The sequence below is a fragment of the Lissotriton helveticus genome, chromosome 1_1 (assembly GCF_964261635.1).
Source record: "Lissotriton helveticus chromosome 1_1, aLisHel1.1, whole genome shotgun sequence".
Taxonomy (NCBI): Eukaryota; Metazoa; Chordata; class Amphibia; order Caudata; family Salamandridae; genus Lissotriton; species Lissotriton helveticus.
In genome coordinates, this window is record NC_136057.1 from 296,738,277 (window position 1) to 296,764,772 (window position 26,496).

The 26,496-nt window shown below is 45.5% G+C and overlaps 1 protein-coding gene across 3 annotated transcripts in view; it reads right to left on the reverse strand.

The window, feature by feature from the left end:
* The window catches only part of LARGE1 (LARGE xylosyl- and glucuronyltransferase 1), a 1,129,206-nt gene that overhangs the window by 925,639 nt on the left and 177,071 nt on the right, over positions 1-26,496 (reverse strand). Inside the window, exon 1 of one of the 3 annotated variants that reach the window (XM_078669758.1) lies at positions 4,656-4,768. The exons of the other annotated variants lie outside the window; for them this stretch is intronic. The gene's annotated coding sequence lies outside the window, so the exon portion shown is untranslated. Of the gene's footprint in view, positions 1-4,655; positions 4,769-26,496 lie in introns of those variants that run through there. 3 annotated transcript variants of the gene reach the window in all.

The window sequence follows — 26,496 nt, forward strand, 5'->3', positions numbered from 1 at the left end:
AGCACCTTGAGACCCTCACGGCTGAGTAGTTGCGCTTTACCAACCCTGATTGATTGAAACATGCAATCAAGGTTCTTCTGAACCAGGGTGACACTAATAGGATCCCATCAGCAGGTGCTATTTACATCAGCGTGTGTTTTAGGTCTGAAATCCATGAGGGAGGTGGTGGGTCTGAGAGTATAAATGTCTAGCTACAAAGGGGCATTGACAGGGAAAATAAAAAAAATCTTCGTCTTCTAGCCTAACCTCACATAATTAAGAAACACCAAAAACAAGAGTTCAGGAAAGTCCCTGTGTTTGTTGACTATTGCGAACCTTTTAAAGATGACCCCTTGAAGGTTTTGGCTTTGGTAGCTCTTTGGGTCTCGAATATAACATACTGTTTAATTCTTGTTGACCTGGATCCATCTGCAGTAGACAGTTTTTCTTGCCCATAGTTGGGCGAAGCCAGTAAACCGGGTCTGAAAGCCTGAACCTGCTCCAAGTGGAAGCCTGTACTGTCGATTAGAACTGTAGATATTTGGTCAAATCAGTGCATAATTTGTAAAGGAAAAAAAAACACATAGGTGCCAGGGCTCCTGTCTGGAGGCCACTGAAGCTTGCACCACCCATTTCCCCTGCTGTGCTGCCAATGATCGTACCAACACAACTACTAACCATCACGCTCCTACAAGTGTGACAATTCAGACTATTTCAGGCCCCTAAAGCGATAAGAGCGGTTTGGGCGGCAGGTAATAGTAATTTTTGTATGTATATTCAATTAACAATTAACTGTTGTTGTGGTAATCTAGAAATTAGCCAGACAGCGCCACCTTTTGGCAGACTATCAGGAGCACTGATGTTGACAATTAAGTGCCGGTGCCAAGCACCAGAAACCACTGGCTCAAATTGAGCACTGGGTCAAACACCATCCAATCTAGCAGATGCATGTGGAACCCCTTTGAGAAGAGCCAAATTTGTGCCGTCTGCTCCATTTCCTCAGAATCAGACAACGGACAGGTGGAGGGGAATGAGAAGGCGGTCCGCTAGGAGGCGTGATCGCTAAAGGAGATTAAGGTCCTGTCAGCTGCAGACCCCTGAATGAAGCACAGACAAGACAGTGACAATGATTAGGGATCTTTGCACATGGGTGGGAGTGCAGGGCAGTAAGTGACTGAGCTGGCTATCAGATGTTAACGATTTATAATTGGACTTCACTGTTGAATAAAATCTGCTCCTCACGCTACAAGTAAAGAGCTCCTGCATAAATCGGCAGCAGGCTATGGCCTGCCCTTACGTGTGTCTCCATACTCCGCATCGCTGGGCTTCATCACACACAAGATATTACAATACCGCCTGCCGGCATGCGGTCCCACGATTAGTGAGGCACGACTAGTATGTGTACGGTTGTGCATCACTGTCTCATTGATTCACTACTGAACAATCAATCTGGCCAAATACATTAGAATTGTGTCTTTCCTTCCACAATTCAAACCATAAAAGTGCCTGACACCACACTGGACTGCACTGCACCACGCAACACATATTGTTAAGTCACTTGATTTGTTGGAGCTTGAAACAACTTTTTGCTGTTACCTGCAAATTAATTTGCAAAGTGGAATATGCGGAAAACCCTGTAGATCTGCCCTTCAGCAGAAGATGCCACTGGTGCACAATCATGTCTTCTTTCAGTGGCTTGGACTGTCTGCATTTAGAACACTGCGATTTTTTAAAGATAAAAAGTTATAGGACGCACCAGGCTACAAATATTAAGAGCACTGGCAATTTGTGTTAGGTCTATACTAATATCTTGAGAATATCCTTCCACTTCCCAGAGCCGCAATGGCAGAACTTGATTACCTAGTAGGTCTGTGGTAGGATGTGAGAGGAAACAGGGAGATGTAAGCTGGGACCTCAGAGGGACACTGCGGCATGAAAAGAGGTAAACGTCAAAAGTAATCAATGATGATAACAGAGATATTTGTACAGCGCGCTATATGCAAGAACCTCGAGCCCCAATACATTCTGCTACAATGAAACATAACCTTATTTTGAGGGCGATTAAGCAAGTAACTTTGGGGCATATCATCAAGGGGCCGCAATAAATTTATCGCTGCTTTAGCGTCCATTTTCGGGCGTAAAGCGGCGATAATTTTATCGCATTTTCACCAAGGACACGCTATCGCGTGATTCCATGCCGCAGCGCCCGTTTACTTAACGCCCAGCATCGTAACGCTAACGATATGCAAAGTGAGCGTACCTTACTAAAATTAAGTGGAAAATGTCGCTAACACAACTTCCTCCTTTTATCAATCTGGCCGTAAACCCGCGTAGCTATGATAAAAATAGCGCTAACTGCGCTTATCGCTGGTTTCTGAATGCCTGCTTTCAAACTGACTTAGTCATTATATCCTATGGGAGGTGGATTGTAAGTATAAGTCCACCTTGCCCTATCATCAAGGATTTGCCTAGCGCTGTGTTTTTATCGCTAGATTTCCAGCGATAATCGCACATTTTGCAACTATTGCTGGATTTTTAATTGCCTTGGAGATACGCGTTGATGAAAACGCGCTATCTCGGCAATTTAATCCAGCGATAATTAAGCTCACGCTAAGTGCTTAGCGATAATTATCGCTGGCTGTTGCTGATATGCCCCTTTGTTTTTATCAGGATTTATTAGCGGTAGAAGGACAGCCCTGTGAACAGAATCTCCAAACTGCATGGAGGGCCCCCGGTACAGTGTTGCTGGACTGCCCTTTGGGGCAGCCTGGCACGGCACTGCCACCTAGGCCAGCTTGAAACAGCCACTATTTGGGACTTCTGTTTAGTCAAGTGTGCCATGACCTGACCAAAGAAATAAAGCCCACAGATTGGCCGTTTCACGCTGGCCCATCTGGCAGTGCCAGAGTACCCCAATGGTCGGCCCAAAACTCCTCTGCAGGAGTTGAATTGATTTCGGGGCCAGGGGCGTGGGTTATCACGCTGTGGAGATGAGAGTCATTTATTTAGACTCTGTGGTACTGAGACAAACTTCATTCTGAAAACAGTGCTGTGTTTTTAATGAAAGAAAACAGAGAGAGAATGGGACACTCTGTAATGGGCATCAGCAACTTATTTTTGTTTTTATTATCACTTGTGTCCAGGCTGCAAGTAGGTGTCAAAGTGGAGGATTTGAATCAGTGTGCCCCAGTTTCTGACACTGCTGATGTTTTTATACTTTCATGGAGACAGCCTTCCATTTGTGTGCTGGAAATCACGTGTTTGTGTTTTGAGAAGGGATAAATGAAACAACGGAATTGCTCAATATATTCAGAGTGGCCAATTAATTGTATAGAATATTTGTGAGACCATATGTTTGTGATTCTTAGGGTGGGGGGGCTGAGATTTTTTTAAAGGGGGGCGCAGTATTGCAAAGATTAAAGACCACGGCCTTAAAGTGAGGCAGTGCAGGAAACATCGAAATGGGCACAGCCCTCCTTTTGCTGCAGTCTCATCCTGGCCCGGAGCTATACGGATGCAAATGCAATGGAGGAACACAAAGGCTCACAGCTTGGTATCACTTCACAAGGATTCAAGAAAAAAGCAGCGATTTGGAAACAGCTCCGACTTTGTACAAGCCCTCAAATAACAGATGCATGCACTGTAAGAATGTCAGATTTATATGTCTCTATAAGTAATTACACAAACGAGGATTTAAATAGCACTTACTATTTTTTAATTTGATTCTTTTACAGCGCTCCTAATCCCAATGAAGGGTGTCAGAGCACTCTACATTACACACATCACGCAGAGATAAGTCATACAAGTGTGTAAATCGATGTACAGTGTTCCCATGTGCAGGAGTCATATATCGACCTTACAGGTACGTATTATATATAACCCACTTACCTTTTAGCATAAAATACAAATTTCTGATCTACATGTTACATTATTTGCTTTGAAGCAGCCACATTAACCTCAGTGTAATTTTATCAGTGAATAATGTGACTAGGCCAAAGACACTACTACGTAGGAAGACCGAAGTGCATTGATGATTACCTAAATTACCCTCCTATAAACATAATCCCTTGAAGATTGATGGGCACATAAGATCTCTGCAACTAGCACATTAACCCTGTGAGGTATTTTAAATTGCAATCTTTGTGTGACTAATTTAGAAAAGAACAGATTTACTGTCACGCTTGTTGCAAATGACTGCTGCAGAGTTGATTTCTAAATAACGGTGAACATGGACTGTCAGACTCCGCCCCCCTCCCTCTCCCACACTGTGGACCCCCATTTCTGTATCCTCAGAGTAAATGTTTTCCTATTCGAGCACAGGGTATGTCGTAAAAGTAGATAGCGCCAAGGAGCAGTTAGCGTTGGCGCTGTGAAGACAGATCCATGGCAAGACGTGAATTAATGACCCGAGGGTGAGGGCAGGTGATTTTAGACCCAATCCCCCATCTCAGATTTTTAGCAAATGTTCCTTCTAGATTATCATACACTCCCAGTTGACAGATTGCGTGGGAGCGGTAATTATCACCACAGGACAGAGCCACTTAGTCTGAATGACCGACAGGAAGGGTGCATTCGCCAGGACTGTGGCTGCATCGTGCCAGCGACCCCGAGCCCCACCGGCCCCCGCTGATCAGCGCCCACGTCCTATCCATGACAATGGAGAGATGCTCACTCACCTCTGGTAACAGCCCGCTCCCATCTGCGGGGGACTCTTAACATCCCGCACAAGAGTGCTCCACGTGCGGGGCGGGACTCCTCGGACTCCCCCAGGCCGGACGGACAGCGCGTGGCCTCGGCCGAGAAGAAGCCGGGCCGGGATCTGGCTTTTAATAGCGGCGCGCGCTGCCAGGGGAGGCCGCGGCGCGCGCTATTCTGAGCCTGGGCAGATGAGATCCCTGTCCTCGGGCCGCAGCAGGCACGCGCTGCGTCCGGACCGGGACTGCTTTGCATGCGGCCTTCCCATTGGCCGCGGAGGGAGTCCCGGTGGGACAGAGGGCGGGGTCGGCGGAGGACTGAGATTATTTGATAACAAAGGGCCTTTTGGCGCGAGCCCGTTACAGAGCCTAGAGGCGAAGGCTCAATGCGCTGGGCAGTGAAGCTCGGAAGGGGGCACGCGCTCTGCCGGCGCCACCTGCCAGTGTCAATCCACAACTGCCCCTCACGAGCCAGATGCAGAGAGACAGGTGCAGTGTGTAATCCAGAGTGAAGTGCAGCGGCCTGATCCAAGTGGAGAGTGATGTGTTGTGCCAAGGGCAGGGGTGTATTACGCGGTATCATGTGCAGCGTCTAAGGCAGGACTTGCTGCACCACCACGAGCATGGGAGGTGGAAGTACAGAACAGCCAAGTGTAGCGCCATAAACAGAGCCAGGCACTTTGCCATAGCAGAGGTAAGTGCGGTACCTGGTTAAAATATAGATGTCACATGCCACTTTGTGTTATCTGTAAGCTATTTTTGGATTTTTATTCAATAGCGCTTTGTAAATCAGGATTTACATTTAAGATGTTGAAAGGTAATCAGAATCTACAAATTCCAGAATGCATCACAGTCTTTGGAAACAAGTTAGAACTGTCTGAATGTTTCACAGACAATAATGTTCTATTACTTACCGGTAATCTTCATTACCCCAAGTCCCGTTGTCCTCGTCCCATTCATTAACATATTGGGGATAACCATGTCCCGACAGAAAAAAAGGGCAGAGGCATGCTGGGACCCAAATACTACCGGGAGTACATAAGCAGTACTTACCCAGCATCCCGTCTGTAAAACCAAGCCCAGACAGGAAGGCCGCCCGCCCGGGAGGGAGGGGCGCCGGAATGGGACAAGGACAACGGGACCTGGGGTAATGAAGATTACCAGTAAGTAATAGAACATTACCCCCAGGTCCCTTATGTCCTCGCCCCATTCAATAACATATTGGAGAATACCAAAGCAAAAAACCGGCCTTCCGCACCCACAAGCACACCCAGGAAACCACAACAAAAGCAGCAACCCAAGGGAGCACTGAGAAGGAGGAAAGGGGAACCGCAGGAAACAACCGGTCCGCAACCCAGAACAGGACAGCAGGGCCAAAACAAGAACCGAAGACAACCCAAAAAACAGAAGGCCAGGGCCCCAAAAGGAGGCTGCCAACCAGAGAAACCGGAGACAGGGCAACCGGAACCAAAACCCAAAGGACACGGCCAAGCAACTCACCAGACAAGGCCACCCGCCCAGAACCAACGGACACAGGACACGCCAGCCACAAAGACACAGAGAAAAACTGCGACCGCCCCGAAGAAGGCCAAAGAAAGAAGCCAAGGCCAGCCAACAGAGCGCAGGCACAAGCACCCAAACCATCTAGGAAGGAGGAAGGCACAGGCCAGAAACCGGCCCACCCCACTAAACCGAACGACGCGGCCCCAGAGTCCAGAGCAGGGGCCGAACAGGAGCGATAACCCAACCAAACAGAAAAGACAGGGAAGGGTAAAGACACCCGAAAATCCTAGGAGGCCAAAAAAACCCACAGGGAAGGAGGCCACCAACCAAACCAGGAAGGCCACCAAGCCCAGAACAGCAGGGGCAGAGGAGGCCAACCCTTAGGGCACGTATGTCTGCCACATGTGCACACAAGAACTAATCAGGGGTGCAACAGGGTGTCAAAGTGACACCCTGCCACCCATGCCTCTTTCCCTATTTTACCGAATCTGTAAATACCGATTCGGTAATTACCGAATCTTAACGATTCGGTAATTTTTACAGATTTTTTATCTACATAGTAATTACCGATTCAAAAATTCCGAATCGGTAAAATTCGGTATTTTTGAATCGGTAATTTACAATTACCTACATCTAGCCCTAAGATCCTTGTTCCATAGTGCAAGTGAGTGTGCATTATCTGAAGCACAGGGTTTGTACTGGAAGGTGGCCCTTCCAGTACAAAAAACATTCCTTAAGGTTTTTCCCATGCTGTATGTATTGGGTACAATGCAGCACAAATGCAAAGGTTGAAAAGCTAGTGGAATTAAAAACATTTCCCTATGTTATGCCTGCCTCGAGGAGTCTTAAGATTTTGATGTATTTTCATTTCTACCAATGCATGTACATAGGGATTTCTGTCAAAATCCATGGGTGGTTGCATGGGAACGTCCATACACCACTGTTGGAACTTCCACTTGACGCAAAATAACACAAAGCAATGTATAGAACAGTTTTATGTTACTATGGGATACTATCCAATGCAACCCAGGATTTGCGTTGTAATTGCATGCAGAGTGAAGGCATGCGTAATAAGGAGGCATATTCGTGTGAGAGTGATGTTAGGGTCATGTGACATACCTTCCTGGAAAAAGCAAGGGTCAAGGGTTACATAATGTCACTTCCTGTGAATTCATTAAGGGCAAAGGGTATGTGATGTCACTGCTGCTACCCCTGGCGTTTTGGTGAATCACCTCCCATGCCTATAGGCCAGTCTGTACCAGGCTACCAATATTAGTGTTTTAACAGTGAGCCCCGACAGGCAAGAATACAGTAGCGGCCACCAAACGCAGACTGTAATCACCTCAGTGCACCAGGCAGGGTTGACAGTGGTAATGTAAAACAGGCTCTATCAGTTTGGAATTCCTCCGCAGGGTACCGCACAATAGTCACAGTTGCAATGCCCCTGGCACCAAGGTAATAACATTAGTAATACGTCTCACAAATGCAACAGGATTATTACTCAAACATCAGCTTTTGAACATCAGGTTATGAGTTCTGGAAATACACACGTTGTGTCAAATACACAGCTGGAACTTAGGTTTACATATATTATTTCAGTTAAGCAAAAGTTTCTAATTGAGTGGACTGGAATGGGCACAGTAGAGCTACCTACAGGTAGCAGGAGAGGGAAACATCGAGAACTATGCAGCCAGAGCAACTAGTCCTGGAAACCCACAAGCGCAACCACGCTTGCCCGAACAATGAATTTGCCTTAACCACGCATACATGTGGTTAAGGCACATGCACACTTGTGTGCGGAACGGGCGGGGACTTGGAAGAGGAGCGTCAGGAAACAGACACCATGGATGTGGAATTTCTATAGCCCAACACCCAGGACATATTGTTTGGGGTCAAGGGCAACAAATGTTCATGTGTATTTTGTCCTTGGGACAAGTAGGCCAAACCCCCTGCAGCAAAAACTCTTTGGCTGCCAGTTTGTAGTAGCACAATATGGATCAGGGAAGGGCACTGTCTGCAGTTATGGTAATATTTTTGTCCATATGTTAATGCTGTTCAAACTTGTATTTACGGTTCATTAATTGAAAGCCTTTATTATTAAGGTAAGCGTAAATGTTGTAAATGTTGTAAGCTCTGACTGCACTACTGACAGTGGTTCCAGTATGAAAATGTGTAAACACGTTTTCAAAGTTTAGCCGTATGAGGCTATGTAAAATGCTCCCAGAATGCTCTCTGATTTGATGCAAATATTTGCAGAAGCTTGAAAGCAAAAAAACAAAATAAAAGCAGGAAAAAACATTTAGCTAAACCACTGTAAATTTTATGTTCCATTGCTTTGCAGCATCATTTTGTAATGTGTTGATGCATGGTAGTATTTCTCAAAAATATTCATAATGGAAAATCAGTGTAAACAGTTTCAATAAGATTACGGGGAACAAAAATAAAGAAGCATTGGCAAAGCCAGTAGGTCTGAAATTGGTGGTCAGCTTTTTAGTTTTGTCAATATGTGACTTGTTTTGGCATGTTTTTTGTAAAACCTTATTGGTGTGGGAGCTGCCAGGCCCTTGCTATTATAACATACATTGACAAAAGCAAAAGTTGTTTTTGGTCTCTAAAAGCACACACTACCACAGTTACTGGCACTTAACAAAACTACTTTGTGTGCCGATATGCTCTTTGTGAAAGAGCAGAATGCTGTCACTCACAGTGAAGCCAGACGATAGAGAGAGAGAGAGTGACAGAATTTTAATAAACTTGAAAGGTCACGGTCAACGCGAGACCAAATTAGGGGCCCGATTATTAAAGAAAGTCTCAAAAGTGCAACCACTGTAAATGCCCTTGCATTAGGTGCAGCTACACAGCTTTTGTGAATTCCCAAGAATTTATAGAAGTAAGTCAAGAAATAGTACTCCTAGAAAACATTTGTGAACTGTATTTTAGCATGCATATATATATGCATGTGTAGATTTGCTCATGCAGAAATCTGAGTGTTTGCAATTTCAGTTTCCCTCCAACCACTTTTTTCCCCCAACTCTGGAAGAAGGTTTATGTCTGCCATTGTCAGGAGTAAATTGCCAACATTTCTCAGTATGGGAAGAGGTTAGAGAAGAGTTTTTGGAAACCCTTAAAACATGCAAGTTAGTAGATTTTCACAGACTGAAAAGGGTATTTAAACTCTGGAACTATTACTTATTACTACTTTTAACCACAGTATGTAGATCTGCGGAAACGTGGCAACATAAGGAAATTGCAAGTATTCAAACACTACTATGATATGGGCCCTGGCATAATAAGAGAGGCTATATTAGAGCTCTTATATAATGAGATTGCGGCCATAATTTGTCGCCGCACTACAGAGCACCAAAGGGACAAGTGGATTTTGTTACAGGACAAGTAGATTTATGAAGCAACCTGCCCCTTCGACAAGTAGACATTTTATTAAATTCCACACCCCTGAGACACGGACAGGTAAGTGAGTCTGGGGCTGGGTCTGGGGGGGGAGGGGTTGTGGACGTTTTTGGGGGTTGGGGAAGGTTCAGGGTAGTTTTCAGGGGTGGGGGGGTTGGGGTCGTTTTAAGAGGTGACAGGGGAGATTCAGGTAGTTTTAAGGGGTGGTGGGGGTTTGGTGTAGTTTTCAGGTGTGGTGGAGGTTCTCGGTAGTTTGCAGGGGTGGTGGGGGATCAGTGTATTTTTCAGGTGTGGTGAGGGTATGGGGTAGCTTTCAGAGGTGGTGGAGGTTCAGGGTATTATTCAGGGGTGGTGGGGGTTTGGGGTAGTTTTTAGGGGTGGAGGAGTTCAGAATAGTTTTCAGGGGTGGTGGGGTTCGGGGTAGTTTTCTGGAGTGGTGGAGGTTCGGGTAGTTATCAGGGGTGGGGGTTCTTGAGTGTTTTCCAGGGGTGGGGGGTTTGTGGTAGTTTTCATGGAGGCGGGGTCAGAGTAGTTTCCAGGGGTAGATTTTAGGGCGTGGGAGGAGTTTTTAGGGATATGGGGAGATCAGGTTAATTTTTAGGGCTTAGGGGAGAGCGGGGCAGTATTTAGGACTGGAGGCAGGGAAGTTTCTAGTGTTCGGGGCGAGGGGGTTGGTTTTCATGAGGGGGGAGTTTTAGGACTCAGGGCGGGGTCAGGGGGGGTTTAGTCGTAACCACGGAAATGTGTTTACCATACATGCTTTGACAACACACAAATAGTTGTAAAGGCATGTGTGGTAAAGGCATATTTGTGGTTAAGACTTGCGTTGTACAGACTGCATGGAGCCGGCATGTGTGGAAACGCATGCGTGGTTCCATCACACAACCAGCAGGAGAGCTACCAGTATCCCACAAGTTACTCCTTGTGGAAGCCTGGTCCATAATGACCTGGAGTGAGGTGGGAACCCTCTTTGGACTGTAGTAGCATCCGGTTTAGGCTGCTTGTATCACCCACTACCATGCTTTCGTATTATACTGTAAATGGGGACCCACAAAGCAGCATGATATTGCATTTCCAATGCATTCTTAACACAAGGTGACAGCCCATCTTTGCTCCTCTGGCTATAACTTCACAAAAACTCTTAATGCACGCTGAGCAGGATAAAAATCCCCATCCTAACTTCACCACTATAAGCAGGAGTATGGGACGTGCAAATGTCTGGTACTTTTCCTCCTTCCCAATGCTGCTTTTTGGGTGGAATTTGGCTAAGTAACGTACAGTCGTTATTTAGGTGACAAACATAGCTTCCATGGTTTCTATGGACGTCAACACCTTTGTTGCTACACCTACTGTAGGCATATCCTAAGGCACACAACTTGAGCATGCCATCCCCTTGTGTGGCTTTTACACTCACCCAATATGGCAGACACAACTCATGCAAGAGACAGGTTGGTCATCACGATGGCTCGCTACAGTCAGCAATACCTGAGCCTTCCCAGCCTTGGTACTGAAGACAGCAAATAATAGACGTACAATTAATTTAATGCAATAAAATTGAATATGAGCCCGCTACAAACCCGCTGTCAAGAATGCAGCCTCAGCGGGACTCGGCGATTGAAGACCTTGCGGTTCAGGTTAGAGAACACTGGCGTGTCACGAATCCATCATGGCCACTCAACAGTCCCTTCATGATACCTTTGGTTTTTTAGCTTTATGGGATGTAATAACCTAACAGAGGGTTTGTATTCTCCATTTTATGGGAGCAGCAACACAGGCAGTGAAGCTGTCAACATAGGCACTTGTAGATTTGTAGGCCAGGCTTCTGTATCGAAGTGAATTTGTCCTTCCAGTGTCCTGAAAGGCAAAAACAATCATAAAATGAGCAAGCTAATCTGGGCCGTCAGCGAAGAAGCCAGCCATATTGAGTAAAAGAACACAGAAGCCAGCCCTGTTCTTCTCTTCTTGAACGGACATGATGTGGTTCCATCAGGCACATCAGTGTCCGAATTACAGAATGAGCAATAGGGCATGACTGGGAATAACCCAGGTTATGAAGAAATACTTTCCGTCACTGTAGGCTGACTCAGCAAGTACTCTGATGCACCCAACTATCCTGGCAGAAGTGGGACCTGCAGACTCAGTCAATCAATCAAGATTTAAATAGCACGGCTAATCACTTAATAGGGTATCCAGGCGCTTGCAGGTCCCAGAAAGCTAATTTGAACAGCCAGGTCTTGAGTACCCTTTGGAATTCTGGAAGTGAGGTGATGCTCCAGAGTTGCATGGGAGGCTGTTCGATGTCTTTGCAGTGACATGGGAGAAGGATTGTCCTCTACTTCTGCATTGGTTGATAAGGGAAGTGCGGGCAAGTGAAAGAGAGGTGTAGGGTAGTGTTCTCGATGGTTGGTGGAAGTTCAGGTGGTGGTTGATGTAGGTGGATCCTTGGTGTGTGGAGCCTTGTGTGCATGGGTCAGCAGCTTGAATGTGCTTCTTTTCTGTATGGGGAGACAGTGGAGTTGCCTGAGGTGTGGTGTGATGTAGGTTCGTCAGGGGAGGTCCGAACATAATCTCAGCTGGAGACACATAAATCAACTGCTCCGTGTGCCCAGCAGGTTTGAGTCACTAGAAAAGCAGGCGGAGCTGACTTGTGACTGGGTTTGCCAGCCCTACTAATGTCTGAAAGGGTTTTCCTATATGAAAATTAAGAATTTTAAAAACAGGCTGGTGTCTCTAAAGGGGTGGAGGGCTAGGAGAATGTCAGTCACTTGTTACGCATCTGAGAGTGAGGGCTACTGAAAGGTTCCGAATTGCAGTGCAGTTTATCTCAAATGCCTACTCAAGCTGTAGAACTCTATCATTAAAGTATAGCAGCCTTGTTAATAAGTGTTAGAACTCTACTATTAAAAGTAAGGCAGGCCTGTTAACAAGTGTTAGAACTCTATCATTAAAGTATAGCAGCATTGCTAATAAGTGTTAGAACTCTACTATTAAAGGTTAATAAGTGACAGAACTCTACTATTAAAAGTATAGCAGGCTTGTTAATAAGTGACAGAACTCTACTATTAAAAGTATAGCAGCCCTGTTAATAAGTGTTAGTACTCTACTATTAAAAGTATAGCAGGCCTGTTAATAAGTGATAGAACTCTACTATTAAAAGTATAGCAGGCTTGTTAATAAGTGATAGAACTCTACTAATAAAAGTATAGCAGCCCAGTTAATAAGTGTTAGAACTCTACTATTAAAAGTAAGGCAGGCCTGTTAATAAGTGTTAGAACTCTATCATTAAAGTATAGCAGCATTGCTAATACGTGTTAGAACTCTACTATTAAAGGTATAGCAGGCCTGTTAATAAGTGACAGAACTCTACTATTAAAAGTATAGCAGGCTTGTTAATAAGTGACAGAACTCTTCTATGAAAAGTATAGCAGCCCTGGTAATAAGTGTTAGAACTCTACTATAAAAAGTATAGCAGCCCTGTTAATAAGTGTTAGAACTCTACCATTAAGAGTATAGCAGCTGTGTTAATAAGTGTTAGAATGCTACCACTAAAATTATAGCTGGCCTGTTAATAAGTGTTCGAGTTCTACTATTAAAAGTATAGCAGCCCTGTTAATAAGTGTTAGTACTCTACTATTAAAAGTATAGCAGCACAGTTAATAAGTGTTAGAATTCTACTATTAAAAGTATAGCAGGCCTGTTAATAAGTGTTAGAATTCTACTATTAAAAGTATAGCAGCCTTGTTAATAAGTGTTAGAACTTTACTATAAAAAGTATAGCAGGCCTGTTAATAAGTGATAGAACTCTACTATTAAAAGTATAGCAGCCCTGTTAATAAGTGTTAGAACTCTATCATTAAAGAATAGCAGCCTTGTTAAAAAGTGTTAGAACTCTATCATTAAAGTATAGCAGCCTTGTTAATAAGTGGTAGAACTCTACTATTAAAAGTATAGCAGGCCTGTTAATAAGTGATAGAACTCTATTATTAAAAGTATAGCAGGCCTGTTAATAAGTGCTAGAACTCTATTATTAAAAGTATAGCAGGCCTGTTAATAAGTGCTAGAACTCTTCTATTAAAAGTATAGCAGCCCTGTTAATAAGTGTTAGAACTCTACTATAAAAAGTATAGCAGCCCTGTTAATAAGTGTTAGAACTCTACCATTAAAAGTATAGCAGCTGTGTTAATAAGTGTTAGAATGCTACCACTAAAATTATAGCTGGCCTGTTAATAAGTGTTCGAGTTCTACTATTAAAAGTATAGCAGCCCTGTTAATAAGTGTTAGTACTCTACTATTAAAAGTATAGCAGCACAGTTAATAAGTGTTAGAATTCTACTATTAAAAGTATAGCAGGCCTGTTAATAAGTGTTAGAATTCTACTATTAAAAGTATAGCAGCCTTGTTAATAAGTGTTAGAACTTTACTATTAAAAGTATAGCAGGCCTGTTAATAAGTGATAGAACTCTGCTATTAAAAGTATAGCAGCCCTGTTAATAAGTGTTAGAACTCTATCATTAAAGTATAGCAGCCTTGTTAAAAAGTGTTAGAACTCTATCATTAAAGTATAGCAGCCTTCTTAATAAGTGGTAGAACTCTACTATTAAAAGTATAGCAGGCCTGTTAATAAGTGCTAGAACTCTACTATTAAAAGTATAGCAGGCCTGTTAATAAGTGCTAGAACTCTACTATTAAAAGTATAGCAGGCCTGTTAATAAGTGTTAGAATTCTACTATTAAAAGTATAGCAGCCCTGTTAATAAGTGTTAGTACTCTACTATTAAAAGTATAGCAGCACAGTTAATAAGTGTTAGAATTCTACTATTAAAAGTATAGCAGGCCTGTTAATAAGTGCTAGAACTCTACTATTAAAAGTATAGCAGCCCTGTTAATAAGTGTTAGAACTCTACTATTAAAAGAATAGCAGGCCTGTTAATAAGTGATAGCACTCTATTATTAAAAGTATAGCAGGCCTGTTAATAAGTGCTAGAACTCTTCTATTAAAAGTATAGCAGCCCTGTTAATAAGTGTTAGAACTCTACTATAAAAAGTATAGCAGCCCTGTTAATAAGTGTTAGAACTCTACCATTAAAAGTATAGCAGCTGTGTTAATAAGTGTTAGAATGCTACCACTAAAATTATAGCTGGCCTGTTAATAAGTGTTCGAGTTCTACTATTAAAAGTATAGCAGCCCTATTGATAAGTGTTAGAACTCTACTATTAAAAGTATAGCACCCCTGTTAATAAGTGTTAGAACTCTACTATTAAAAGTATAGCAGCTGTGTTAATAAGTGTTAGAACGCTACCGCTAAAATTATAGCAGGCCTGTTAATAAGTGTTAGAATTCTACTATTTATTTATTTATTTTATTTATTTATTTTTTCAGCTTGTAGAGCGCGACAGCTACTCAGATAGGGTTTCCCGGCGCTAAAGAAGACTGGAGCAACATACAGTAAATGGAAAGTTATTGGTTAAACAACCAGGTTTTGACTGCCTTCCGGAAACGGCCGTAGCAGCGTTCCGCACGAATGGCCGGAGGGAGGGAATTCCAGAGCCTGGGACCCATGGATGCAAAGGACCTTCTGCCAATCCTGGCAAGTCTGACCTTGGGTACACAAAAAAGTTCTTGGGTAGAGGACCTTAATGTGCGAGTTGGGGAGAACATCGTCACCAGGGATTGTAAATATCTTGGAGCCGTGCCTGCTTTTATTTTATACATGTAGCTTAAGGCTTTAAACATCACACGGCTCTCCACTCGGAGCCAGTGAAGTTCCCTGAGATGTCGTGTAATTGGTTTGTTCCTTTTACAGCCACAGAGTAGCCGCGCCGCAGCATTTTGGACCATTTGAAGACGACGGGTAACCGCCTTAGTAACCCCGAGGTAGAGTACATTGCCCTAATCCAACCGGGAGGTCACCAAGGCGTTAACCACAGACTGCTATTAAAAGTATAGTAGCCCTGTTACTAAGTGTTAGAACTCTACTATTAAAAGTATAGCAGCCCTGTTAATACGTGTTAGAACTCTACTATTAAAAGTATAGCAGGCCTGTTAATAAGTGTTAGAACTCTACTATTAAAAGTATAGCAGCCCTGTTACTAAGTGTTAGAACTCTACTATTAAAAGTATAGCAGCCCTGTTAATACGTGTTAGAACTCTACTATTAAAAGTATAGCAGGCCTGTTAATAAGTGTTAGAAAACTACTATTAAAAGTATACCAGCCCGGTTAATAAGTGTTAGAACTCTACTATTAAAATTATAGTAGGCCTGCTGTTACTACCATTAAAAGCATAACACCCTTGTTAGAAAGGGTTACATCTCTTCTATTACACGTATAGTAGGTCTGCTGTGAAATGTTAGATCTCTAAAATTAAATGTATAGTAGCCCTGTTAGAAAGAATTGTTAGCTTCTCAAAATGCCCAGAGGGTTGAATTATATCTGCTCAGAGGAGAAAAGGGAGTTCATGCCCCACAATCAGTCCCCGCCCCTTCGACCAATTCTGTCAACAAGCATAAACATCTGCTTCACACACCTTACGAAAACACAAAACACTTCTTCATACTCTACTCACCCAGGGTTTTCACTAAACAGAATTCAGATCTATTGACTTTGTCACTACTAATTTATTTATCCTATAAACTCTTGTATGTAATAAAGGGCTCATGAAAGAAAATACATCATGTAGTTACAGAAATATTCAGTTAAAATTCCTGAAGGAGCGAGAGATTAGTTTAAAATCTTATTTCAATAAACCAACAGTTTCTATATATAAGGTAAGAAATGCGTTAGCAAAAAAAGGAATTAAGCTACCTTCAACCAAGACAGAAGTTCTAACTGCACAGCTTCGAAGAAAATGCCATTCCAACTGCATAAGTGGATTGGAAATTGAATTCACTGCACAATACTGAGAGTGTAATAGGCACTTTAAAAGGGCAATTAAACAGGGTAGGTAATGAGAGAAGAGCTGCAAAGGACAGAAGGAGGCATCTCAAATTGTTCTTTAAGTATTTCAATAATTAAAACATAAAGTTATATACTGTGTGGTGGGAAAGGAAAACATAAAAATGCTCTTGGAGAAAAAAGCATAACTCCTTCATTCATTTTCTACTCCGCCCCATCAGTATTTGTGGATGAAAAGTCAGTAAGAACTGATGCATCATACGCCAAAATAGCTTTATTAGTGGTTGTGCAGTAAGTTGCCCTTTCTAGGGATTAAGTAAGGAAACATGTTGATGAAATACACATAGCCCTCCAATTATCAGCATTCTGGAATCTGTGAAAAGCAGGAAAAATGTTTGGTAATCGGGTTACTGTACATTTTTCAGCTTCGCACACTAATGGAAATATCTATGGTATTTTCTAGGGATGCAGTGACATTGTTTAATTTGAGGCGGTGGTTTCAGGTGCTCAGCACCGGCACTTAGTTGTTGACACCGGTGCTTATGACAGTCTGTCACAAGGTGGCCATGTTTCTCTAATTTAGAGATGAGCACAACAGTTGTTTATTAATTAAATATACTTTAAAAATGACTAATACCGACCATCCATACCCCTCTTATAGCTTTCGGGGCCTCGAATAGTCTGAATTGTCACATTTGTAGGGGAGAGATGGTTAGTAGTTGTGTTGGTAGTGTCAGTGGCGGCACTGGCAAGGGCAATGGGCGGTGCAAGATGCAGGGACCTCCTGATGAGATCCTTGGCACTTATTGATTTAACTAATTAAGCGCTGTGCAGTGGTAGTAACAGGGACTCGCCTGGTAATACCATGAATCACCTGGTAATTCTTAGGCGTGTCAGCAGCTTTTGTGGAGAAAGCTTGAGGAACTACCACCAGCTATGTCCCAAACTACGTGGCCCATAATACACCACAAAGGGCTGCCAGTCAGCCCTATCAGCTGTTTTTACTGACCAAGTTCTTAATCGAGGCTATACGTGTAGGAGAGTAGGGTCTGCTATCCTATGGTCACCCCAAATTTTTGCTTTTTGCTTCACTGGTTTATGACTTAATGTGGCTGTGGGCCTGCTAATCAGACCCACAGCCTGCTGTTCTCTCTCTAAATTGTTACCCATGTACTTTAGGTGCATAACGACATTGGAACTGGTTCACCTTATTGGCCCCTGTAACAGTGTACCCAGGTACCCAGGGCATAGGTGCTTCCAAGGCCTACCAGGGGCTGCAGCATGTATTATGCCACCCCTGGCCTGGCCTCCATATTTTGACACAACTGGCTGATCACTCAGCTGGGGTAAGTCGGTGTAACCACCCCTTACTTAGGTGTAGTATGCCTATACCTAACCTAAAATGGACACATATGTTCCTATCAGTCACTCCTATGGAAGGCCTCATCAATCCTGGAGGCAGAGTGCTTGGAAATATGTGAGATGGTGCTCTGGCATGAGCTGAGCCTGTCTGCAGCTTTCGGAACCATGTCCTTTAGCTGTTTCATGATACTGCCATACCATATACTCTTAAGTGCATTATGAACCTCGCGGTTAAATGCTATCTTGGGTTTGGCTTTATCAAAACATGTCGAGTAAGATGTCATACGAATTGGAATACTACCCCCTCGCCAGTTCTGGCGACGGGGGTAGCATTCCACCCTTCTAGAGGGACACAACATGTACCTAGCCTGAACCCCAGTTAAAGTTAAACAGAGCCTCAGCATCACAAAATGGATGCTGCCACCACAGACACAAGTCTGACCTCCTGCTGCTGGGAGTCCTTCCAGCGAGGGCAGCTTGGACAAAGGGTTTCCTGCCTGGGGAGGTGCTAGCACCACCCCAGACAGGATTTTGTGTATTGGGTAGGACAGGGCTGAATAGAATCAGACATGCCTGGGGCACACAAGGTGTCCCTGTGCATAGGCCAGTTCAAACCGGTGCTGGGGCTTTCCAGCCCCAGTCCTGGCGCAAAACTGGACAAAGGAAAGGGGGTGTAACCACCCCCCTTCCTGGTTCCACCCAGAGGAGGGACCTAGTAGGTGATCCGGCCCCCCAGATTCGAATAAGAGTGGGAGCTGTGTCCTGAGACTTCAGATCATCCTGAATCAACTTGAAATACAGAAGAAGACTGGACTTCGACATTCTGCTGCACAGAAGACGGAAGAGAATCTCCCTTGTGGCCAAGGAGTGACCACCCTGTGAACACAGGCACCAACCAGCAACTCGACGTCTGCTTTGCCGCCGCCTCCCGCCGGAGACCGAGCCCAGAGCCTGACAAGACCCAGACTCCCAGACATCTCTCAGCCCGATCCACAGTCCCTGCAAAGAAGGGACCCGTGGAGGCATCGAGAGACGTGGGACCGGACCTCTTGGAAGACCCCCGAGACGCTGACTGCGCAGCACCTGAGGCACCCTCGACGCTGTGCTTTGGGGTTTGAGAAGCCCCAACCTCGAGCAGCCCTTGCACCGAAGATCAGCCCCCCAGCATCTCCATGATCTGCGTGGGGCCCTTTTGCACTGTGCCACTCGACGCGCCATCCCGTCCACTTGCCACGTGGCTAGCGGCCATCTTGGCGACGAAACCTTCAACTTACACTGCGGGTCTGGTTGCTCCAGACTTGCCCTCGCTCCTGTAAAAGGGAGAACCTGCTCTGACCTTGCTGGTCCGAGTAACAAGCCTTTTTCGATTCCTGCGTGGCTTGCATTAGCCAAGGCCTGTTTGCTCCAATCAAGTTGCCGACACCGCCAACAGCGAGAAGCCTGCGTGGGACAGCTCGTGATCGACTCCTGGACGTCCTTGACCCCTCGTGTCCACGTGGCTGCAGAGAGAAGCTACACCTCGACGCCTGTTTGCACCCGACATCGCCTGGTTCCAATCTGGTTCCACGGTAGTCACTGGCTAGTGACTTTGAACATTGTCCCCTCTGCTTTCAGGTCTTCACCTCTTCAGATCCACCCTTGGATCCACCGGAACTCTTCACATCGAGCCGCCTGCAGCATCTTCAGCTCCAAGCACCATCGACCTGCGTGACGAAACCCGACACTACTTCGACCCTGTGCACCCGCTTCCTGTGGGTGAGGTAACTCAGCAACGCCGGTGTTCCCACACTGGTATACACCTCTAGTGTCTGTGTCTAAAGTTTCATCCTTCTAGGTCACTCGGAAGGTTCCTTAATAACTAACTTTGTAACTTTTACGCACCATTGACATTGCATTGGTAAAGCATGCACTTTCCGCACTGCACCCGAGTCCCGCGGGCCTTTCACGACTTCTTCACTGCTAGTCCCGAACAGCTCCAGCGATTCCCCAGGCCCTAGGCCTCTTCACTTTCCCCATAGTGGTTCTTATACCACTATTTTAGTATATGGTTTAGGTGGCCCCTAGGGCTCATCCATAATTGTGCAACTTTTGTGTATTTAAACTGTGTTTTGTTTTAACGCATTTGCTTCTGTGCTCATAAAGAGTATCAGGGTTATTTGTAGAAATAAATCTATATATATTTTCAATATATATCTTTGTGGTGTCCTTTCATTTGGTATTCAAGGGATTGTGTATGGTAAAACAGCTTGCTTCACATGCCTTTACAGAGTTTAGCCTAAGACTGCTTAGTCCATGCTACCCCTAGGATAGCTTGTCTATAAGGTTGACTTTACAACCTGCACCATAAGGGTTGCTTGGCATGGTACAAGGTGATCACTAGAACTAGTGAGCATCATATACCAGGCCAACTTCTCACATTGGTGAGCAGCGGATTGGGATTTGAGCTTGCTGTTGTTTTACCATTACAATCTTTGAAAGTATAATTTGAAAGATCATACAGGTACCTGATAGGTACACTAAAACAAGACTAGATATACTTAAGTTCTACTGAACTTAGTTGTTGTAGAGGATAGGGAGTAGCACACCCTGACTACAACTACTAGATAGGTTTTGTAGGAAAACACAAGTGTAGGTAGATTGCAACACATCCACCACACTAGAGCAATGTCTGGAGCAGAGGGATCCACTGGATCTCTGTTGAGAGTGACCCTCCAAGGGCACCATCCAAATTTGCTATCTTTCCATTTAAGGAACTGAGGCAACTGTGTTCCATGAGAGGAATCAAAACAGGTCCTACTCCTACAGCAGGACACCTCAGAGAGCTGTTAGACCAGTCTGAAGCTCTAAAGAACTCCAAACCAGGCCCCTCAGGGACTGGTGAGGAAGGTTCTCCTTCTGAAGAAGAAAACACTGATGCCCCTGCCCCTGTTATCCACATAGATGAGGAAGCCCAGGTCACTGGAGAGACTCAGCCAGAGGATGAGGAAGAAGAGGAGGAGGAGGAGGAGGAAGAAAGTGGGTCTGATGATGAGAGAAATAGCCAGGTGTTAGTCAGCAGGCTTAACCAGGCTAACCTAAGCTTATTTGGGACTGAAGGTGGGTCCAACCCATTCAGACCCTCAAATGGACTTAACCAGGAGCATAGGAGGAGGAGGAATCACTCAGGTGAGTCCAATACTTCCCATGTTTCTAGAGGTTCTCATGGCAACTCCAGAAGGGAGTTGACTAGCCCTCAGAGAAGGGAACATGAGGCCAAAATGAGAGAGGCTGAACTTAGGATCCAGAGGCAAGAGTTAGAGGTTGCCCTGGCCAAAGAGAAACTTGCTAGAGCAAGGCAGCCTAGAGAGAGTGGATTAGAATCCACTGGTGGCAGCACTATCCCTAAGGATAAAGACAGGTCCTATGACAATAGAAACCTGAGTAAGATTGGGCCCCCCTACAAAGTTGGGGATGATATCCACAAATGGATGACTTCACTTGAGAGAGCTTGCAAAGTACAGCAGGTCCCTCAGGAGCAGTGGGCAGCAATCTTGTGGCTCTCCTTTGAAGGTAGAGGCCGAGACAGACTCCTCACAGTTAGTGATGGGGATTCTAGAAACTACCTGGTCCTGAAGAGTGCTCTGATTGATGGGTTAGGCTTAACCACTGAACAGTACAGGTTAATGTTCAGAGACACCCAGAAGACACAGACTCAGGACTGGTCTGAATTTGTTGAATGTGCCACTAAGGCTCTGGAGGGCTGGTTGCTGGGAAGTAAGGTTACAGACTATGAAGGATTGTACAATTTGCTTATGAGAGAACAGATTTTAAATAACTGTCAGAACCAGCAGTTGCATCAACATTTGGTTGACTCAGATCTAACCTCTCCCCAAGAATTGGGAAAGAGGGCAGACAAATGGGTTAGAACCAGAGTTAAGCAAAAGAACCAGAACCAGGGTGGTGACCAAAAGAAAACAGACCGGAAGGGTGGGGAGCAGAAAGCTAAAGACCAGAAGTCTTCAACAGGGCCCCAAACTAATACTGAGGGTGGGTCCCAAACTTCCAAGAAGAAGAAGAAAGAAGGTCAAAGAAAACCCTGGTGTAGCTTTTGCAAAAACACCACTCACTGGACAAGTGATTGTAAAAAGGGTGGAGCCCCCAACACTGCAGCCCCTAAGGCACCTGCACCCACTAGTACAGTTGGCAGTGTTGGTCCACAGACTAAGGGGGTAGTGGGTATCACCTTGGGAACTGATGGAGATTCTGACCTAGTCAGAGTCCCCACACAGGCTGTTCTGATTTGTGATGGGCAGATTGATTTTCCCCCTACTGGCAGTCCCAATAATTTGGGCAAGTACAGACAGACACCTTTAATTAATGAAAAAGTGGCTCAAGCATACAGGGACACATGTGCCAGTGTCACTATGGTGACGCCTAGCTTTGTGGACCCTGGACAATACATACCAGGTGATAATTACCTGGTGACCAATGCCAGCAATGTCACTACTACACATAGTGTGGCAATTGTTAACTTTTCCTGGGGAGGGGTAACTGGCCTAAAAAGAGTTGTGGTTAGTGCTGATCTCCCAGTAGAATGTTTGTTGGGCAATGACCTGGAGAGCTCTCTATGGTCAGAAGTTGAGTACAGGACTCATGCAGAGATGTTAGGGATATCATCACATGTCCTTGCTGTGACCAGGTCACAGGCCAAAAAGTGCCTCTCTGAACCTCAGGTCTTGGATCCTGGAACAATGGACCAAGTACCTTCCAAGACAAGGAACAGGAGGGTAAAGGCTGTGCCTTCCCAAATGCCTACAAGTGAGGATCAGCCTTCACAGGAAGATGATTCTGAGACCCCTGAAGGAACTGTCCCTATAGAGCTTGAACCTGATCAGGTTGAGTTTCTGGGGACAGGGGGACCTTCTAGGGCAGACTTGGGGGCAGGCTCAGTTATCCTGTCCTTCTCTTGAACCCCTCAGACTGCAGGCTGCTGCTGAGGCTGCAGGTTTATTGGTATGATGGGCTCCTTTATTCAGAGGGTAGAGATCCCAAGCCTGGTGCAACCAGGAGGTTGGTCATACCTCTGCAATTTGGGGGCTTCCTTCTTACCTTGGCACACGATATTCCCTTAGCAGGACACCTAGGCCAGAACAAAACATGGGACAGACTTGTCTGTCACTTTCACTGGCCTCACATGTCAGAAGATACAAAGGAGTTTTGTCGCTCCTGTGTAACCTGCCAAGCAAGTGGCAAAGCAGGTGGTACCACAAAGGCCCCCTAATACCATTACCTGTGGTGGGGGTGCTCTTTGAAAGGGTAGGGATTGACATTGTTGGACCAATGGATCCCCCTACAGCATCTGGGCACAGATTCATACTGGTGGTGGTGGACCATGCCACCAGGTACCCAGAGGCAATTCCACTTAGGACCACAACAGCTCCTGTTGTGGCCAGGGCCTTACTTGGAGTTTTCTCCAGAGTGGGGTTTCCTAAGGAGGTAGTATCTGATAGAGGTGCAAACTTCATGTCAGGATACTTGACAGCTATGGGGAAGGAATGTGGTGTCAACTATAAGTTCACCACTCCCTATCATCCACAATGCAATGGGCTTGTTGAGAGATTCAACAAGACCCTAAAGGGCATGATCAAAGGATTACCTGAGAAGCTCAGGCGAAGATGGGATATCCTTCTGCCCTGCCTTCTGTTTGCTTACAGAGAGGTCCCACAAAAAGGTGTTGGCTTCAGCCCCTTTGAATTGTTGTTTGGACACCCTGTAAGAGGACCCCTATGTCTGGTGAGGGAAGGATGGGAGTTACCTCTCAAAAAGCCCAAGCAAGACATAGTGGACTATGTACTTGGTCTCCGCTCCAGGATGGCTGAGTATATGGAGAAGGCATCCAAAAACCTTGAGGCTAGCCAGGAATTACAGAAAGCCTGGCATGACCAAAAGGCTGTCCTGACTGAGTACCAGCCTGGACAGAAGGTGTGGGTGTTGGAGCCAGTGGCCCCAGCAGCACTCCAAGACAAATGGTCTGGACCCCATACAATCCTTGAGAAAAAGGGAAAGGTTACCTACTTGGTGGACCTTGGAACTCCCAGGAGCCCCCACAGGGTGCTCCATGTTAACAGGCTGAAAGCATATGTTGACAGGAGAGACATGGGCTTGCTCATGGCTACAGACGAGGGGCAGGAGGAAGAGAGTGACCCTCTCCCAGACCTGCTGACTCAGAATCCTGAGGATGGCTCAGTTGATGGTGTAGCCTTAGATGGCAGCCTCACTGAACATCAGCAACATGACTGTAGACAGGTTTTGCAGTCATATCGACATATGTTCTCCCTGACACCCAGTCAGACTAACTGGTGTACCCATGTGGTGGACACTGGTGATAGTCTTCCTGTAAACAACAAAATTTACAGGCAGCCTGACCATGTCAGAGACTGTATCAAGGCTGAGGTACAAAAGATGCTGGAGTTAGGTGTCATTGAGCCTTCAGAGAGCCCCTGGGCTAGCCCAGTGGTTCTGGTCCCCAAACCTCACACCAAAGATGGAAAGAGAGAGATGAGGTTCTGTGTGGATTACAGAGGACTCAATGCTGTCACCAGGACAGATGCACACCCAATTCCAAGGGCAGATGAGCTCATAGACAAATTGGCTTCTGCCAAGTATCTGAGCACATTTGACTTGACAGCTGGCTACTGGCAAATCGGGTTAGCTGAGGAGTCTAAGGCCAAGACGGTATTTTCTACCCCCAGTGGGCATTACCAGTTTGTGGTGATGCCCTTTGGTTTGAAAAATGCTCCTGCCACCTTCCAAAGGTTGGTGAATCAAGTCCTTACTGGGTTGGATGACTTTTGTGCAGCATATCTGGACGATATTGCTGTCTTTAGCTCCACCTGGGAGGATCACCTGGTCCACCTGAAGGAAGTGCTAGAGGCTCTGCAAAAGGCAGGCCTCACTATCAAGGCAACCAAGTGCCAGATAGGGCAGAGTAAGGTTGTGTACTTGGGCCACCTTGTGGGTGGAGGCCAAGTTCAACCACTGGAGAGTAAGATTCAGACCATAAAGGACTGGACTCCTCCAACTACCCAGACTCAGGTCAGAGCTTTCTTGGGCCTGACTGGGTACTACAGGAAGTTTGTTAAGAACTATGGGTCCATTGTGACTCCTCTTAATGATCTGACATCCAAGAAGATGCCCAAAAAGGTTCAGTGGACAGAATACTGTCAAAAGGCATTTGATGACCTGAAGAAGGCCATGTGCTCTGCACCTATCCTGAAGAGTCCTGACTACTCAAGAGAGTTTATTGTCCAAACAGATGCTTCTGAGGTGGGAGTGGGAGCTGTGCTTTCACAACTTAATGTAGATGGTCAAGACAAGCCCATTGCTTTTATTAGCAGAAGGCTGACCCCCAGAGAGAAACGTTGGTCAGCCATTGAGAGGGAGGCCTTTGCTGTGGTGTGGGCCCTGAAGAAGTTGAGACCATACTTGTTTGGCACTCACTTCAAGATTCAGACCGACCATAAGCCCCTCTTATGGCTTAATCAGATGAAGGGTGAAAACCCCAAACTGCTCAGGTGGTCCATTTCCCTACAGGGGATGGACTTTACAGTGGAGCACCGCCCAGGGACTGACCATGGTAATGCAGATGGTCTCTCCAGGTACTTCCACTTAGAACATGAAGACACAACTGGTCAAGGTTAGTCTAATGTCCCTGCGTTTGGGGGGGGGTTGTGTAGAAGAGTAGGGTCTGCTATCCTATGGTCACCCCAAATTTTTGCTTTTTGCTTCACTGGTTTATGACTTAATGTGGCTGTGGGCCTGCTAATCAGACCCACAGCCTGCTGTTCTCTCTCTAAATTGTTACCCATGTACTTTAGGTGCATAACGACATTGGAACTGGTTCACCTTATTGGCCCCTGTAACAGTGTACCCAGGTACCCAGGGCATAGGTGCTTCCAAGGCCTACCAGGGGCTGCAGCATGTATTATGCCACCCCTGGCCTGGCCTCCATATTTTGACACAACTGGCTGATCACTCAGCTGGGGTAAGTCGGTGTAACCACCCCTTACTTAGGTGTAGTATGCCTATACCTAACCTAAAATGGACACATATGTTCCTATCAGTCACTCCTATGGAAGGCCTCATCAATCCTGGAGGCAGAGTGCTTGGAAATATGTGAGATGGTGCTCTGGCATGAGCTGAGCCTGTCTGCAGCTTTCGGAACCATGTTCTTTAGCTGTTTCATGATACTGCCATACCATATACTCTTAAGTGCATTATGAACCTCGCGGTTAAATGCTATCTTGGGTTTGGCTTTATCAAAACATGTCGAGTAAGGTGTCATACGAATTGGAATACTACCCACTCGCCAGTTCTGGCGACGGGGGTAGCATTCCACCCTTCTAGAGGGACACGACATGTACCTAGCCTGAACCCCGGTTAAAGTTAAACAGAGCCTCAGCATCACAAAATGGATGCTGCCACCACAGACACAAGTCTGACCTCCTGCTGCTGGGAGTCCTTCCAGCGAGGGCAGCTTGGACAAAGGGTTTCCTGCCTAGGGAGGTGCTAGCACCACCCCAGACAGGATTTTGTGTATTGGGTAGGACAGGGCTGAATAGAATCAGACATGCCTGGGGCACACAAGGTGTCCCTGTGCATAGGCCAGTTCAAACCGG